Source organism: Mycteria americana, chromosome 3 (genome assembly GCF_035582795.1).
Source record: "Mycteria americana isolate JAX WOST 10 ecotype Jacksonville Zoo and Gardens chromosome 3, USCA_MyAme_1.0, whole genome shotgun sequence".
NCBI lineage: Eukaryota > Metazoa > Chordata > Aves > Ciconiiformes > Ciconiidae > Mycteria > Mycteria americana.
The window spans coordinates 8268450-8280533 of NC_134367.1; the positions used below are offsets into that span (position 1 = coordinate 8268450).

Consider the following 12084-nt stretch of genomic DNA (forward strand, 5'->3'; position numbering starts at 1 on the left):
CTGGTGAAAAAATAAAGTAGTTCTGCAAGCACTGGAACTAAATTTTTCTATGGATTTGTGCCTAAAATTGACTTATTGTGAGCTCTGATTCAAAGCTGCCTTATAGCTGCAGAATTGATATGTGCTTTCCCTGTGTGGTTTCTCTGATGGAGGGATGAAGTCAAGGGTAGTCTGGGGACGCACAGGTACATCGAGTTGCTCCACTGTAACCTGGACAATGCAGTTTGCTGATGTCGATTGACCTGGAATAATGCCAATGAAGTTACTTGTTTCTTGTTTACCACTCCAGGACTGATGAAGACTTCATGATGCTAAACAAAGATCTTGTGAGTTTTACCAGGAACCTATGGTTATTCTGATGTCCTTATAACAGGGACAAAGCTCCTTTCCGTTGCTGTGATTACATATTAAAGAGTTTCTTCTCTTTCATCTGATTTTAAATCCTCTCAGTCTAGTGAGTTGTACTTAGACAGGATTGAGTTGGCTTCTTGTAAGACAAAACGATCCAGGACTTCAGCATGGCAGAAACATGGGACACAACTATTGTACACTTGGTATTTCTAGCAAGTTGAAACTGCCACGTTTGCAGTTGTCGCCCTAGTTAATACGCTCACTAAGTGCCAAGATATTAATGTAGGCAGTGGCATCCAATCAAGATGATCCCAGTGCAGAAGAGGAAAAGCAAATTAAACTGCAGCAATGCAGCATAGTACTTCTTTGGAAGGACTGCCAGTGCCAATGAATTTATTTTATTAGGCAGTAAAAGCCCTTTTCCTGACACTGCTGACATAGGACAAAAAGATAATTTTGCCTTAAACTATTTAGAGTTGAAGGTTAAAGGTAACAGAAAGACAGGTGAGGATTATTAGTCAGAAATATTAGAATCATTAGTTATTAGACAACTGATGCTGTTTTAGTGACTCTGCAGTCTAACCATTATAACATTCCTCAGGCAAATGAATTTTAAGAATGGCTCTGAGGAGATCAGTGAAGTAGATCAGCAAATAGTTACAGGTTTCCCTTACCAAAGCAAGAAAGAGCATGAAAGTAAGACAAATCTTGCATGAAAATTCAAGTGAAGCATTAGTGGCTGATGGTATGGTCTCTTTTCACACTCCATTGACTTCAGCTCTGGCTTGAACTCTGTTAAACTTTAATGTCAATGTAAGTTACAAAGTGCCTTGCTCTGAAAGACTTACCACTCTTCAAAAACAACCTTCAAGTGCAGAAAAACCCTAAATCTAAACGGGCAATTCAGTTTTGGGGAAAGACTGCAAAACTAGATCCCACCCCCTGAATGCAATGACTTTAAGCCACTGATTGGAGATACTGCACGATGCTGTTATCTGCAGCAGCTGGAGGAAGAGTTTGTCTTTGCTTCTGTGGCCTCTCATGGAAAAGTCCAGCAGAATGTCAGGCAAACAGAGGGGGGCAGCAGCGCCTCAAACTGTCAGCGTTACATTTGGCAAGCAAGAGTCACAGGGGAAACTTCTATGTTTCATCAACACAGAGCTTTTGTGTAGACTTCCATGAGCCGTCTTAAAACCAGAGTGATCTGTTTGCCCTGTCAGTGCATCCCTGGTTTTAGTAATTATGTTATAACCACACGTTTACTGTCTCACACTGTTTTGCCTATCTATATCATAGTACTTATTTCCTCTGTAGCATGTCTGCATCTTTCCAGAAATCTGTGAATCTAGAAAACTTTCCTTTTCACACAGCCACTCACAAAATGTTCTGAAAGATCTGAGAAGACTGATATAAGAATCAAAGTTGATTCTTATATAATTCAACCCTTAAAAGCAACACGTAATTCCAGACAACCTCACAAAATTTGGGTAGGAGGTACACCATGAGGTACTCTACTTAAGAGTGGTACTGGTTCCTGGATTCCAGTCTCCCCAGTTGCTGGCACCTGAACATATGAATGCCCAAGGCCCCTCTATTTCCTATACTTGTTCCTCCCGAATCACCTAAATCCCTCCCGTTCCCCACCTTTGGTTCCTCCCCTAAACGTTCCGTAATAAGTCCTGTGCAATCCTAAAATGCTCTTCTCCTGCATCCCATAATATGCAGCACACCCCCAAGGAAGTAACCCCCATAGTCCTGGAGAGCTGCTCCCAAGACACCTTGATGAGTTTCACGCCTGGACCCTGGCGCTGATGGCTCTGCTGGGACAGCCCCAGGAAAGGCGGACAAGGTCTTCACCCCTCAGGAGTCTGTAACTTGGGTTGTCACCTGCCATTGTGCCCCTGTGCTCCTCTGGGCTTGTGGAGATGGATGGGTCTTTGATGGGCTGATGGCCCCTGCAATGAGTAGCTGGGCTGGATATTATTTGGTCTTTGCCACCATTGTCTCCCTGTGGGCATGCACACAAGCTTTTATCACATAACCTAACAATATGTACCCAATGACGTGTTTCTAGCACCTAAAACTGAAAGCTTTGGGAAAAAATGCATTTATAGCAAATGCAGTAGGGATACCAGCCTACTGGGATTAGACTGGCTTCTTGGCTTGCATTAAAATATGACTCTGGACAAACAAATGCATCTGAAATGAACTTGCAGCTCTGGCTTACCAAGGTACTATTTACTAATTACAGCATAAGGATTGCAAATTGCAACAAATAACCTTGCTTAATGCCACTAACGTGTTATTGTCAGCACTTCAAAGTTGTGAAATTTATGTGTACTTGAATGTTTCTGAATGCCTGCGCTGCAGCTAGGTTTTGCAAGTAAAACTCTGTGTCTGCTCAGCAGTTGGCAAAACTTTATTTGCCATAATTCAGTCTGCATGAGTCAGCGCTGCCTTCCTTCACAACACTTTCTGGCCTGTCTGGAAATCTACTTTATGCTTACATAGGTGTCCTATAAATCTCAGAATAATTTCAGTGTGGCTGGCCAAAGGAGCCTTTGCCACTCTTCGAACGAATACAGTCCAGCTCTCTATCCCCTACAAAATAATACCTGGCAGGGAACAAAGTTGGGACATGAATATTTTATTTTATACAGCTATTAAGTAGCAGAAAATCCTGCAAATGAATACAGTAGCATGTACCATTTGTTGTTTTAAGAACTGTGTGGGTTGCTGGTTCAGAATCCAAACCAGCATCTCTAGAAGTACTATTTTTGATGCAGTATGTGCTTTGTGCCTTCTATACCTTTTTGATAAATTATTACTCAGAATCAACATAAGAAATGCAGCGCCCCTGTTGTGTTAGGTGCGGAAAGTAAATACTAACTTGTCCTTTTGTTTATCCCATTGTGGTTTGTGCCTCCAGGTTTAAATAAAGACCTAGGCTAAAGACAGTATCTAGCATTTGCTCAAAAGGAAGAAAACAGTTGAATACTGATGTAAAAATGAAACCTGGCAGCAGCATTAAGTGAGGGCTCATTGCTTCTGTATTAGCTGAGGGGAGAAAGAGGAGGCACAAAAGAAAATTTAAGATGAACAATAGAGTTGAATCTAATAAAGGGGTCAGAGCTGTCACTCAAGTAGGTGTGGCTGTTTCTAAGTTAGTTCTTTATAGCTGGGACAACCAGCTGGACTCTCCAGAGGAGGAAATGCCTCTCATTAGCAAGCAAAATTGAACAGGACACCACATGAGGAACCTGTGCAGATCACTGTGCTGCAATTACAGCTTTTTGACCATTCAGAAATAGTTGTTGCTTTACTTTACATTCCTTGATCCCTGATCAGTAACTGTCCACAAAACATGGCTTATTCTTGGCAGTAACTGATTTCTGGTGTTCATTTATGTTCTGGCTTAACTTTACCTGTTTTAAACATACACTTGCAGAAACATGTCTGTCAACAAGCTTAGACACTGCCTGGTCAGAGGACTTGGACAGGGAGAATAAAGCTTCACTTCTGGTGCGTTTTCCTGCAGCACAACAGAGAAAACATGCAATATTATGGAGTAAACTGAGAGCAGGGAAGAAGTCGTATTGCCTACTGCTGCTCAGTTCAGGCCAAGCAACTTTATTCATGATCTATTTTGCTATCAGTGGAGATCTTCCCTTCTTACTCTAAAGATAGCAAAATTGCCTGTAACAGGAAATTGAAGACAGAGTACAGATAATGATTAAAAATTAAAGCCTTAATGTGAAAATTGAGTTGCTTTTAATAGTTTCTAGTTTCTCCATCTTCATTATATTTTGTTAGCTTTTGTTGTATGTTGGTTTTGGCTCAGATATGACAAGGACTTGCAGGATAGTAAATGATAACATAGTAATACTAGAGGATGAGACATTGCTTATAGTAAATCGTACTTCTTTTCTGCTTCTCCCACACATTTCATCTTAATTGGTCTCTTCTGGGTAGCTGCTGTGCTGCAACCCTGCCCCTATGTCTGGAACAAGTCTCTATGCTATCATACCATCCGTTTCTTCTCCTTTCAGCTGTCTTTTCTATTACTCATCAGTTATTATTAAGTAATTTGCCTTACCTTAATGGCTTTCTGAGACAAACAAATTCATTCCTGCAGTTTTAAGTTGCTTTGCCACTGTCTACTCCTTGCTAGAAGGGTACTAACTACCACTAGAAGGGACTTTTATTTCACCTAGTACTTGACATCAGCCCCCAAAACTGCATGTTGAAGCTTGAAAAAAGCACTCTCCCCAAACCCTGAGATGGCCAAAGGCAGCATCTGCAACAGTGCCTTTAGAAACTCCACCTCCATAGAAGTAGAGTGTTTATCCTTTGAACATACTTTAAGCAGTAGTCAAACTCTGAATGGAAACAAATTTCATTCTAGAAAACCAGAGGACAAAATTCTTCATTTTAAAGAAATGGTAATGCAGTTACTAATTAAAACAAAACAAAAAATTTAGACAAAGTAGATGTAATACTAGTTTGTGCCTCAGACATCACTCAAAAAAATCTGTGTAAGAGTCTCCTCAGGCTGGGTAAGAGTAGTTCAGCTTCACTTTAAGGATGCATTTTTTTATAGCTCACACTAAACTTTGGATGTCTACATGCTCCAGTTACAAGGAAGAGTGACTGAGGGGCTGCTGCATTCAAATGTGTCTTCACCGCAGTCTGTGAGTCCTGCTCCTCTTCCTGCTAATTAATTAATCTTCCAGATATTTATTGTTCTAATACCTCTGATTAGCTCTGGTTGTTTGTGGTAATGCAGATGAAACAGCATTCAGCTTGTCTAGAATAAGAATACATAAAGCTTTGATATGCTAATTACTTACACAAGGTTTTCTCTCTAGGCAGTCAGCTGAATTTTGCGTTCTCTCTGACTTCTCCCTTCCCAGGCAACAAATCTCACAGTATTGCAGGTTTTCCTGGCTTCAGTTTTGTATCAGAGGAGGTATTAGGCAACATCTGTAGTTACCTCAAAATGAGCTACATTGCTGCTTTTCTACAGGGATCTCACATAACATTAATAACACAGATGGGTCCTTCCCCATCTGTCATATTTACAGAATCAAGTATCCCAATGTCCTTTATAAAGGACACTTTATAAAGGCACTTCCTGCTTTGTGTACTTTGTCACCTCAACGGCAATGGTTAAGCACTATGTTTGGTTGTCATTTTTTTTAAATAAGTTTAATAACTTATCTTCAGATGGCAGTATGTTTTCAGACAGGAGTAGAGAAGCAATTCAATATCATATAAGGAGTCTCATTCCCAGTAGTGAAGAAGGCATATATATCTTCTTCCATATGCACAGATCGGCAAATCTACATATTTAAAAAAAAGCGCCACTATTGCCTTTATTTAGCATATGAATTATCTAGTGTGGGGAGAGAGGAATGTTTAACAGTAAGAACACAAAATATCAAAATATGTCATTAATAGTTGTAAAAACATTGTTAGGGTATAAAATTTGCACGTTGTATTGTAAGGTGGTATTCAAAGCTAAGAGGTTACAGCTTCCAGGTATCTCCCTTGTTTCTGCTGAAGTTTGCAACAGAAGCAATCGAGGCAGCAAAGCAGGTAATGAGAGTCACTAAAGGTCATATTCTAGCCTAGCCATAGGCTTAAGTAGTTGCAGAACTGTATATAAAATTAAAATCAACTAAATATATGTTAAAACTCACTCCCCGTATGATTTATCTTCCCTTTGCTCATGTGCACAAAACGCATGCCCTACCACGTACCTGGCCCCCAGCACAGCTTCCCAGCTCTCCCCCTGGTTTTCTGCACGGCCTTTGGTCTGGTGGGACAAGCGTCACACAGTACATGGCCCAAGTCCCTTCACTTGGTGGGACCTGGCGATAACATTAATTATAGAAGAAGAGAGCCGTGAGGTTCCTTGAGAAGGTACCTAGTTCAATGTTCAAGGCAGGATCAACTGTATTTACCTACCTCCTCGCAGATATCTGTCTAACCTGTTCTTGGAGACTTTTGTTGATAGATTTTTTTCACTGCCCTTCCCAATACTGTAATCAGTAACCTGATCTTTTTCTTCCTATGGGAAGAAACATGTTTATCTGGTTTATTCTTATCTTAATCCTCTCTACAATAGCCTTTATGAACCTGTAGGCTGTTACGTCCAAGGCAAGCACTTACCTTCAATCCAAGCAGGCTGTAGGTGTTGCCTACCCAACAAAGTCACGTTTAGAACTATGCTATATCACTATAACATGTACTAAACAGTTTATAGGCTGCATTTTAAGTGACATTAGAAAGTAATTGAAATGAAAAATGTCAGATGAGAGACCTTTTAACTGGGCTCCAGAGGAGTCTGTTCTTGACCCAGGGCTGCTCTATTAGCATAGTCAATTATTTGGAATTAAATGAAGCACTGCTCATGAAATCTGCAGGTCACTTCAAAACAGTCGAAGGCCGAAAGCCACCAGGGCTGGTGGCCACTGAGTGATTTAAATCCCAAAGTCAGCAAGTGCCCCTTGAACAACATGTGTTTTAATCACCTACATGGCAAATATCTATGCATCAAAGATGAGGCTGCTGGCTGTGCATAGGAACAAAAACACAAAGCATGCTTTTGGGCGGGGAGCAAGGAAGGAGAATACTGTATCTTCAAAAGCATTAAATCAGATGAGGGCTGAGGAGATCACGAGGGATAAATATATAAATGACAACTGCCAATGCAATGTGGCAGCCGTAACAGCAAATGCAAACATTAGATGTCTAAGCAAAAATACTGAAGAGTAGTATGTGCTAGTATGTGGCTATGACCATCACATGGCACAGTAACATGACTACTCTGGCATCATGATGAATGATAAAAGGTGTAACAAACTGGAAAGGCTCATTAAGAACCCAGGAGAATGAGTCAGTGGAAAAATCTGCTCTGTACGAAGGTGATACATAATCATCTACCCAGCAAAAACATAGCAGAAAGGCACTGAAATCTTCTGTACATAGCAAGATCCATTTGCTGAAGAAGGAAAATGTTTGATGTTTAAAAATGATGGCATTTTTCACGCGTTTCCTTTCTATAGGTTTCCTTAATTTTTGAAAAGATAAATCCCCGAAACCCTACATATTTCAGGATGCTGAGCAGTGCCTGGCACCAGCTGAATTTAGTTCCTTGTGCCAGCCTCCTCCTCCACGGTGCCGGTGCCCCAGCGGGACACGCTTCCCCTTGGGGAGCACCACCAGGCACTCCCAAGGGTGCTGCCATCCCTCTCCCAGGGGTGCACAGCGAGGAAAAAGGAGCTTAATCTGGGAGTCCTTCCTGTGCAGAATGATCAAACCAGAGGCGTTAGCTTTTCAGCTTCCACAAGAAACCAACAGTCAAGATAGAACTGAGAGTATTTTAGCTATTACCCTGGTTTTTTCTAAATATAGATACACAGCTAGAAAACTACAGTAATTTATGGGGCAGATGAGGAGGCAGCGGTTGGAATCAAGAGTGAGAAAAATTTCAGTACGGGTGTGGTAAATTTTCTGTCAGTTAAGGTCTTTAAACGACAGCTCATTACTTTGCAGAAATCATCCTGCAGAGCAACCGACGCCGGCCGGCGCTCGCAGCACGTCGCGCTGCCTGCGATCCCGCCTCGTCTGCCGCAAAGGTCAGGCCGGGCGATGGTAACAGGTCTGTCCTTCCCATCGCCGGATCCCAGCAGCACTAGTGGTGCCAGACCCGGGAGGCGGCACCCCAGGGCAAGGCGACCCTTCATTTTGGCTCCGGCCTTGCACCCCAAGTACTGATACCTTCCCCCCCCCCCCGCCCCGGGGCCGCCTGCCCGCCTCTCGGGATGCGGTCGCGCTCCGCCAAGAGAACGCCGCCAACCCCACGCCCTCACCCGCGACTGCCGAGCGCGGAGCCGGCACCCAGCGGCGCCCTCGGCCCGTGCCCGCCGGCCCCGGCTCCCTCCCCCTCTTCCTTCCCGGGCGGCCCCCGCCTCCGCCGCCATGTTGTGGGGCTGACGCCGCCGCCGCGGGAGCCGGAGGAGGAGGCAGCCCGTGTGGAGCGGGCGCTCACGGGCAGCGCAACAGGTAGAAACGGCGGGACGGCCTGCGGCTCCTCCGCGCTCGGAGGAGCGGGGCCACGTCCCGACCGGCCTCGACCTGCGGGGCGGCTTCGTCCCCAGGGCGCGGGGGCGGCCGGGGGAAGGGAGGTGCGGGGGGGGGGGCGAGCCCCGGCGGCGCGGAGCTGTCAGCCCGGCCGCCCCGCGGGGCCTCGCTGCGGGCCCGGGGCGGCGGGGCACGGCTGGCCTCGGCTCTGCCGTGCGGTGAAGCGCCTGTTCCTGCCGTCCTGTGAGCGCGGGCAACCGCCCGGGCAGGGGGCGGGCGTGGGGAGGAACACTCGAGGTTTCTGTTACGCCAAGCGGTTTTATTTATATTTTCCGTCTTTGAGGGTGGTGGGGTTTGTTTTGTTTTTGTTTTCTCTCTTAAAAATAGCGTTTTGCCTGCGTTTCGCCCCGCCGGAGAGCAGCTGACTTGCCCGACTCCCCGGCGAGGCCGTGAGTCCCCCGCCGGCGTGGGGCCGGGCGCTGTCAGGGAGCCGGGCTGGGCAGTGGCTCCCCCGCGCTCCCCGCCGCCGTCCCGTCCCCGGCGGGAGCCGCTCCAGCGTTTCTATGGGAACTGCTCTTCCCGGGAGCCGGCTCCATCGCCGGGCCGTGAAGTTTGGCCGGTGAGCTCCGCTGCCTGTCTGCGGGGCGGGGGGGTGGCGATCCGGGCAGAGCTGCCGGTAGCGACGGTAGCTCCTGCTGCTAGCGCTGCTGCTGCTCGCCTTTGCTTTATTAGTGCCCTGCAAGGGGAAGAAATACCGGAGTCAGTGCCCAGACAGCTCACTGTCTACCCAAGGGAGCGCCCTGGCGAGGTGAGGTAACTCGGACGTGTTAACAGTCCCCGGTTTGTTGTGATGATGGTGATTTTGTAGTTAGTGTGAAAACCTAAAGTTTGGAGAAATTGATTTGGTTTCTGCAGTTAAAGTTTGTAAACTGTTTTGTCTGTAATAGACTGGTTTTCCTTGGTCTCGACTTCATGCTGCGGCATGTAGTAATTCAGAAAATAAGATGAGGCCGAGATACATGATTCGGTTCCCTAAACATTAAGATACTATTTTGAATACATGAAATGGTTTTCATAGCAGTTGACGCTTTGAAATCTGTCACGTAGCAGAACTTGAAAGTAGATTGTGCTTTAGATAGTACCTGTGATATTTAACCTATGCTCATAGCGGTTCTCTTAAACATCAGTTGGAAATTCCCCATCTAAAACACTGGAATGAGAAGTTACAAGCTGCTTGTCCTTGCATTCAGGCTGCCCTGTTGTATGCATCTCTCTTTTGGGAACCTAATGTTTTTTAAACTTGTTTTTGTTCATGCTTGCCTGTGGTGGCAGCAGCTGCCACGCTTCTACGTACACAGGAAAACATACAAAGCACGTGAAGCAGTACAGCTTTGCCGTGGTGTGGGTAACATCAGTGGTACCTAAAATGCAGCGTGCTTTCAAGAATTTTAAAGTGTTCATCTGAAGTTTGGTTGAGATTCAAAGACTATAGCTGTAACAAACATCTATATCCACTGATGCGATGGTGATGTTTAGAAATAATGAGCATTAGAAACTAATTGGATAAATAGCTAGCTGGGCTTCATTCTTCTACTAAACTTTGTTAATTTTTGTTTCCTTGTTTCCACTCTACCTTCCCTGTTTGGTTTGTCTGTATTTTTTTATTCTGACTAAGCTGGGAGGGGCATTCACACCACTGTACCTCTGGATATTGAGAGAAACCTTAGTTCAGACTCTAGGCTCTGTATGATGTTAGGAGAATTGCACACATCCCTGCAACATCGATTTAGGCTGCTCCGTGCTCTCTGTTATACAGAAATTTTGGTCAGATTAGCCTCCTAACTCAGATGCCTAAATTAGATCAAGTGGATATGCTTCTCCTTTTAATTACTATCCTGAGGGAATTGCATTTATTTTTTTCCTCCATCTATACAAGATCTAGGGTGTGGGATGCCTCCCTGACTGAGTTGTTAGCTGCCACTGTAATGTAAACAAAGAGTATGTTCCTGTAGCACTAACAATAACAAAAATTCGGTACCTATGGCTTGTTTGTACTAATCACCATATGGGGTTATCTACCATAGGTGGTGTTCTGCTATCAGAGCTTTATGGCTGCTTATTTTTTTCACCATTCTTGTGGACAGAGTCAGACAGGTCAAGGCAGAAGTGACCCCTGGATGATTTTTGAACCGTGTTGTTGAGAAGGCTTTATTTATTGAGATTCAGGTATTACAGTGATTGGGACCATGACAGTTCTTACAGTAGGTGTTTTTTTTATAAATCTTTCTGTTGTAGTCTTTAATATTGAAAAGTGAATTAATTTCATGCTATAGCAAAGTAGCAGCTATGAAAAATGAAGCTAAGCTCTATAGGTGATAGTAATTCTTCACTGAGCTACTCAGCTGGAGCTGGTGGGGAAAATGGGACAGCATTTGAAAGTGAAAGGTGATGTACGTGCTTCTCTTGGGGCATTATCAAAAAGCTTCACACCCCTTGAAAACAGGGGTCTGTTAAGAAGAGACCTTGTGATAAGTTCCTGAAGAGCAGTGTAGTCCAGATCACTAGTTCCTGTTGCAAATTGAGACAGAGGTCTCTGGTCTGAGAGATAACCCATTAATTAACAGTTTACAAGTAAAGTCTCTGCTCTTACCTCAAAAGATTTAGTTTCATCAGCATGTAAAATTTGTGAAAACAGCTTGTTATGAGGTTTTCTTTTAAAGTCCAGAACTGTTCTCTTTGCCTTTTAAAAAATGGTTCAAAAGTTGGACGTCTTTACTTTTAATGTCATTTCTGGCCTGCTTTCACTTGAAAGGAAATACCTCCAATAGCTCAGTTTTTAAAATAGCTTTTAACTGCTTCCATTTGCTTTTATTTACCTAAAATGTAGTCATAGAATAATATAGTTTTGAAGGGACTTCTGGAGATCATCTGGTCCAACCCTCACTAAAAGCATGGCCAACTTAGATCAGGTTGCTCAGAGCCATGTCTGGTTGTATTTGGACTACCTCCAAGGGTGGAGGTCCCACTAACTCACTGGGCAGCCCTCTGCAGTTTGGTATCCACACTTGGTCAGAGTGCATCCCATCCCGTTGTCCAGATTCTCAGTGAAGGCATTAAACAATACTGGCCTGGTATCAATCCCTGGGGAACATCATTAGTTCCAACCAGATGGATTTTGGACTACTAATCACAGCCCTTTGAGTCTAGTGGTCAAGCTAGTTTTCCACTCAGTACAGTCAACCTATTCAAACTGTATTTCACCAGTTTGGCTCTAAGGATACCATGGGAGACCTTGTTGAAAGCCTTCGTAAAGTCAAAACAAGCTGCTCTGCCCTCATCCCCAGAGCCAGTCATCTCAACACAGAAAGCTACGAGATGTGTCAGGTGTGGTTCATCCTGGATAGATGCACACTGACAGTTTCCCATCACCTTTTTGTTCTTCAAGCATCTGTAGGTGGCTCCCAGGAGGATTTGCTCCATAATCTTTGCAGGGACTGAAGTCAGACTTAGCAGCTTTTGTATTGTTGAACTGTCCCTCTTGCCCTTGCAGAAGATGGGTGTGATGTTTGCCTTTTTCCAGTCATCAGGATCCTTGATCAGTCACCAAGACTTTCCAAAAATCATAGAGCTTGGTCTTGCAGTGAC

At 44.3% G+C, this 12084-nt stretch overlaps 1 protein-coding gene across 5 annotated transcripts in view; it reads left to right on the forward strand.

The window, feature by feature from the left end:
* Window positions 1-8231: 8231 nt before the first annotated feature.
* ITSN2 (intersectin 2) overlaps window positions 8232-12084 on the forward strand; it is a 90382-nt gene continuing 86529 nt past the window's right edge. The window contains exon 1 of one of the 5 annotated variants that reach the window (XM_075497810.1): window positions 8232-8421. The gene's annotated coding sequence lies outside the window, so the exon portion shown is untranslated. Of the gene's footprint in view, window positions 8422-8663; window positions 8683-9065; window positions 9248-12084 lie in introns of those variants that run through there. The other 4 variants (XM_075497813.1, XM_075497814.1, XM_075497812.1 and 1 more) reach the window with 4 other exon arrangements.